Source organism: Amia ocellicauda, chromosome 6 (genome assembly GCF_036373705.1).
Source record: "Amia ocellicauda isolate fAmiCal2 chromosome 6, fAmiCal2.hap1, whole genome shotgun sequence".
NCBI lineage: Eukaryota > Metazoa > Chordata > Actinopteri > Amiiformes > Amiidae > Amia > Amia ocellicauda.
In genome coordinates this window covers 44,199,827-44,206,611 of record NC_089855.1, presented here as the reverse complement: position 1 = coordinate 44,206,611, position 6,785 = coordinate 44,199,827, and the positions used below count along the sequence as shown (strand labels likewise).

The 6,785-nt window shown below is 44.6% G+C and overlaps 1 non-coding gene across 1 annotated transcript; it reads left to right on the top strand.

Annotated features, from left to right (window-relative positions):
* The first annotated feature begins 6,206 nt into the window (after positions 1-6,206).
* On the top strand, positions 6,207-6,321 carry LOC136751926 (U5 spliceosomal RNA). The gene has a single exon (XR_010817113.1). It is a non-coding gene; the product is annotated as a U5 spliceosomal RNA (small nuclear RNA).
* The last annotated feature ends 464 nt before the right edge of the window (positions 6,322-6,785 follow it).

Here is a 6,785-nt window from a genome sequence, read left to right as displayed (position 1 = left end):
TCAAAACTGTTGTTTGTCACCATTGCTTTGGCAATACTTCTTTTTGTTCATGCCAATAAAGCACGTTGAATTTGAATTTGAATTTTGGGAGAGAGAAAGAGAGAGAGAGAGAGAGAGAGAGAGAGAGAGAGATAGAGAGTGTGTGTGTGTGTGTGTGTGTGTGTGTGTGTGAGAGAGACAGAGAGATACTGTGTGTGTGTGTGTGTGTGTGAGTGGGAGAGTGGGTGGCTGTGTTAGTGTCTGTCTGCCTTTCTGTGTCTCTCTCTCTCTCTCTCTCTGTCTCTGTAGATGCATCATAGGGAACATATGTAACAATCTCTCTTTTTATTTACCAAAAATGTGAATGAACGTATTTCAAGTGGGTTTTGCCTTGGTTGGAAACGTTTTAAGATGATTTATGAAGTGTAAATTGGATAAGTCTCAATTCTCCGTAGTTTTCAATGTATGTGCCATTCAGTAGCGTTCATGTTACAGATGTGTCCTATGCAGTGGTAGTGCATCCGAAAGGCACTCAGCCTGCTTAACAGATCTACCAACCCCTGTCCCCCCTCCTGGAGCGGCAGGTACAGCACTGCTTTGCGCACCCAGTGCAGCCCGTCCCAGAAGAAATCCAGGAGCGGGGTCTGTATCTGGCACACCAGGGCCGGACATGCATAAGTGTGCCAGAGCATGGAGGCCACCTAGATATTAATAACAATTGCTCACCCCCTAATGGAGAGCTGGGGCAGCAGCCAGCGCCATGCCCTCAACCGGCCCTGTACCCTCTCCAGCAGGCCAGCCCAGTTCTCCTGCGTCTCGCACAAAGTCACACCCAGCACCCGAGGGCCTGAGAGAGACCACTGCAGCCCCGCAGGGAGGGCAGGGGGTGCAAAAACCTCCCATACCCCATCCAGATGAGCGCTGCTCTTGCCCCAGTTGACCCTGGCTGAGGATGCCCTGCTGAACTCCTCCAGACACTCCCACAATGACCTGGACGTCTCGCTGGCCAGACTGTGTGTCTCAGCAGCATAGGCCGACACCCTTGGGTGACAAGGGATGGACAGCCCGGCTAGCAGCCTGTGCAGCAGGGGCTCGATAGAAAGGGAGTATAGCATCCCTGACAGACTGCAGCCCTGTCTGATGTCTCGATGGATGGGGATAGGCTCACTCAGGCCACCATTGATCTTCAGCACAATAAGCACATGACAGTACAGCAGCTGAATAAATTCTACGAACCGTGGGCCGACACCAACTGCTCTCAGCACCTGAAACAGGCACTGCGGCCGGCATGATGTCTCTGAGCCGCTTAGCCAGAGCCTTAGACAGGATCTTATAGTGCTGACACAGCAGTGCCACTGGCCTCATGTTCACAATGGAGGACAGATTCCCCTTCTTGGGCAGCAGGGTCAGAATAGCTCTACGACAGCTAATGGGCAGCAGCCCAGCTCACAGTTCCTCCTGCAGCACTGAGAGCAGGTCCGGGCCCAGCTCAGTCCAAAACTCTGAGAAAAACTCCACAGTGAGCCCATCCAGCCCCGGTGCCCAGCCTTTATTGAGCTCTTGCATTGCGCAGGTCAGCTCTGCCAGAGTTAGTAGGGCCTCCAGCCCCTTGACCCCATCCTGTGGGAACTTAGGCAGACCCTGCAGAAACTGCTGCTGCTGCTCCAGGCTGCCCGGCTCTGCGGAGTACAGCTCCCTATAGAACTGGGCGGCATGACTACGCATCTCTTGCCCATCCTGCAGCACGCGGCCCTCAGCCGTCCTCTGGCAGAGCATCACCCTGCTCTGCTGCCGCCTGCATTCCAACCCAAAGAAGAACTTGATGGGCGCATCCATCTGTGTCAGGCTCTGGAAGTGCGAGCGCACCATTGCTCCTCGAGCCCGCGTCCTTAGCAGCTCTGACAATGCCTGCTGCATCGCATTGAGGTCCTCTAATGCCACTGAATCTCCAGAGTCCAAGGCTCGGTGGAGCACCTGAATCTCTCCTTCTAACTCCTTCATAGATTCATTCAAGCTGTCAGTCCTATGCTCAGTGTACTTCTGGCAGAAGAGCCTGGTCTGAACCTTGCCAATGTCCCACCACTGTCTCAGGGAGGCAAACCTAGGGCGCTCTGATCTCTGCCAAAAAAAAAGAAAAGAATTACAAAAAATCCTGTCCTGCAGCAAGCTATTATTGAAAAGCCAGTAGGCACTGCGCAGCCGGACAGGAGGCAGGGTGACACTCACAGTGATGAGACAGTGGTCAGTGGTCAGGAGGGGGTGATATGGAAGCCACCGATCAGATTGACATGATGTCTAAAGGTATAAAATCTATCCAGCCTGGCTAGCGACATAATGCTAGAACCCGGCCTCACCCAGGTGTACTGTATCACCTTTGGGTTGGCATTCCTCCTGACATCGACCACATTGTGCAACTGTGTATTACCTTCCAGCTGTTTTGTCGACTGTGGACTGGGCTCCAAATGATTGCTATCTAATCTATAGTCCACAGTACAGTTCCAATCACCCCCCCAAAACCAGGATCTCCTCAGCCCCACAGTCTGCTAGCGCTTTGCTGAGCACCGAAAACACTGACAGTCTGTCTCTCACAGCATTGGGGGCATAGAAATTAATAAACACTGTAGCATTATGTTTGGTGTATTTTGATTAGAGCATTTTAGCTCTGAGCTGATGCACTGATCTAATGAAGACCTCTCCCCCCAAAGTTATCAGATTTTCTTAACTCATCAGCTTGGAACTGGTTTACATCAAAGTGACAGTTTTGGGGAGGATGGCACCACAAATAGGCCAAATAGTTTGGAATCCTGCTGTGGGATGTCTGGAGAAGTGGGCCTGTAGGTAATAAAAACTCTTTGAAGTGGACGAGAGCCGAAATCCTGACTTAGAGCTACGAACCCGGGCCAACCGGCATTTCCAAAAGATGGCATGGATTGACATCATTCATAAATCAAGCCCCCCTCCAATAGAACACTGGGGGCTGAAACCGAAATCCAATCTCACAAACTCAAGAACCAATCACCTATTGATCTGACAGGCGTATACAGAACAGCACACGGTCTCTCTCTCTCTCTCTCTCTCTCTCTCTCTCTCTCTCTCTCTGACCTGAACCAGTAACTCGCTGCCACAGCTCAACCTGTAGCTCTGTTGCCAGAACTGGAACCAGAAACCAACCAAGTCTTTGCCGGCAACAGAAGAGTTAAACTGGGAGAAGGAGATTGAGCCGTACGAAGAATTCTTTTAAAGGACTTTTTCAAATAAAGAATTTTACAGACTGCACTGACCGCCTGTGCAAACCTGATCAGTGGAGTTTTTACAGCTGGACAATTGACTAAGTCGACTGTATACGAAAGTGTCAGTCATTTAAATAGCTACTGAGTCTTAAGAAACTCGACCCTTGGAACGAACAAGGCCCTGCTTTCCTCAAAGACTTTGTCTTCAAGTAACTATGGTGGAAACCCTGCTTACAAAGAAGATTTTGTGCACAACCTTGGAGCCTTCAAACCAGTGGAAAATCGGTTTGGAAAAGACTCTACATTCGAGAAACCCCAACTTCCAGGTGCATCGATTCAGTGGAAGTTCTTGGACAAAGCCGAACCGGACTGCCTTTGTCCAAATCACACGGACCTCGTGCCGTGTGCTTTTATCTGAGCCCGAAGCCAGAGAGGCCTCTCTGCGACGAAGTTCAGATAAGTTTAACAGTTTGTGATTCATGACATTTGAGAAATCAATTAGAAATGTTAATCTGTGATTCATAACTCTAGAATGTGTAATATCATTTCGTTTTCTTCAATATAAATTTGTGTTGCATTAAACTGTTTTGTTGATAATTTTAGAAATAAAATCTGTCAACGCCGAGAAATATCTTCTCATTCCTGATTAACTGTTTAGTCTGAAATTGACACAAGTTAATAGACACCAGATTATAGGTGGCCCTGCCTATCTTTAATCATTGAATAATAATCAGTTATGGGAAATTGTGGTAACAAGTAATGATAGGATCTTTCTCGGCACCTACGTAAATGAGACATATATATATATATAACGAGAAGTTACCTGACATTAAATACTAACCTGCGTAGTTATTTAATGTCTGACTAACAATACTAATGAGAGACTCACCTTCGTCTTACTAACCGGTATTGTAGTCAATGTGTTTATAACCTTTTTTGTTTAACCATTTGTGTGATATCATATGCGATCAAATGGTCTTTGATTTGGTCACGGAAGTGATTTGTCTTTGAGTTGTTGATCTAGAGATGAATGTTAATTAGTTTTGCACTTTTGTATAATTGGTGTAGTGCTACATTTAGTCTTTGTTTTTGAATTAATTTGACAATTTATATCTTTGGAATTGGAGTCTGCGTCCAATTATTACGGAAATTGAGTTCTACAAGATTCCAGGATTCGTGATAAGGTGATACTATAAATTCACTTCTTGAATTGAAATTTATAAGTGTACCTTACGCTACAATAAACAGAACTATTATTTTGAAAGTGTGCAATTTGTAGCCGAAACCGAAGCACACCGGAGCCCCAGAGCGTGGACGGAACAGAGTCGGATTAGCTATCAAAGATAATAACTAAAAACACAAATAGACACAGACAATAATAACAACAGTGGTGACAGCACAGCCGTGAAGCCAAATAACCAAGCAATTATAATTGTTAATAAACAATTGTAAGAGAATTTTGAATGCTTGGGTTTTCAGTCAATATAAATAAATAGTTGAACTGAAAACTCATAGTCAATTGGTTTCTCTTTTAAGATTCTTTTTAGAGGGAAGATGCGGTCAAGTCACAGATGTGCAATAATCATTTATTTTGACAAAAATACGAAACTAATATCATTCAATTATATTACTGAAAATAAGTAATATTAAGCTTCTGCTGGATTACAGTAAGAAACAGATAATACCCATTTTCTTCTTTCTCCTCACAGTACAGCTTATAGGCCAGTCTGGTCAGGCAGGAAGCAGTGTGTCTCTCTCTCTCTCTCTCCTCTCCAGCTCTCTCTTGTGTCTCGTTGCAGGATGAAGAAGTTAAGAGAACTCAAATTATCTTTGTTTTCCCTTTTATAAGGTTTCCTTCCAACCAATAGCATTTTGCCACCACCATGACTTGGGTGCTTTATGATAATGTAATTATGAAATGGGGGACCTTTCGAGCATTGCTGTGTGTCTGGCATCAGGGACAATGCAACAGTGATTTTAGACCTTCATCACAGACTTCATCAATAAGCACAATATCCCATCAAAGCATTAACATCACCTGAGATGGTCCAACAGTTTATTGATCTGCCCACAATTGTGCCGCAAAAACCAACAAAACAGTCGCATCCATAATCAATAGGCTAGCCAATTGTTTTTTAAATAAGAATAAAATTAAAGATACACCACAAAATGAATGAAAAAGTGAACTGTGTGCATGGTGACGAATGCATGTGAACTCATCCTATATTTTAGTCAATACAGTGAAAGTGTCTGAAATAGCAAATTGGATGTAAATCCCTTAATGCATCAATACAAATAAATACAAATAAAAGACTGATCTTAGCATATTCGTATACTTGTATGTTCGTTTCTGGTTTTCTACATGTTATTTCGTGTTTTTTGTTTGGTTTTTACAATGTATCTGTGCTGTGTGTAGACGCAGAATGATTGTGATGTTAAATAGGATTTAGAAAAGCAGCCGCCTCGGGGCTGATTATTATTGCAGTGTTTCTTCACTTCTACTCAAATACAAAATGGAGGAAGCAGTGGTTCTGAATCAAACATATTGACCCCCTCACTCAATCTGTAAGTCCTGCAGCAAACATTGGAATATGCATAGATATTTGCACAGACTGGTATAAATGTCCCTTATAAATAACCAAATGCCATTTTTGTTGTTTCAAATGTGCCCAACATCTTACCAGTATATGACCTTTTAGTACCTTTCCCTAAGCATGTGACGAATGTTCCCTAGTTTATGTTACAGATGTGCCCTAGCACTTCTCTCTATCTCTCTCTCTCTCTCTCTCTCTCTCTCAATTCAGTGCATTTATATTGTGAAAGCAATTGGACATGCAAACATACATACATACATACATACATACATACATACATACATATATATGGAAAATAAACAATACAATTATAAATCAAAATAAGATGTAATAAAGTACAGAAAAACAAAATGTAATAAAATGTGATCTTTAATTCACACAAATATGTACGGCTTGTCGGAAGCGTCTCGGGTTCCTCTTCATTACTTATAACGCTTTTGCCTTTTGCTAAAGCTTTCCATGGAGGGGAACGTGGATGAGTTTGTACCATTCTTGGGAGGCTCTGCCTTGTTGGGGCGGAGCTGTGATCCAGGTGAACAGCAGATCGGGCATAGGTGGGCATGTGGGCGGAGGAGGAGGAAGGCCGGTCAAGCAAATAAGCTTGCTAAGGTATGCAGCAGCAGCAAACAGCCCCCCCATCCAGCCAGCCAGGCAGTCTGGCTGGCAGTGACTGAGTGGTTGACAGACGGCAAGCAACGGAATGCACGTGCTCTGTGATGTCATAGCAGTCAGCTCAGAGAGAGGTTCGTGATGTCATCGCTGAGCTGGCTGGCTCTGTGTGTCTTGCTGGCTGTGTGTGTGTGTGTGTGTGTGTGTGTGTGTGAGTGGGTGGGTGGGTGGCTGTGTTAGTGTCTGTCTGTCTGTCTGTCTCTCTCTCTCTCTCTCTCTCTCTCTGTCTCTCGCTCTGTAGATGCATCATAGGGAACATATGTAACAATCTCTCTTTTTGTTTACCAAAAATGTGTTTGGAAACATTTTAAGA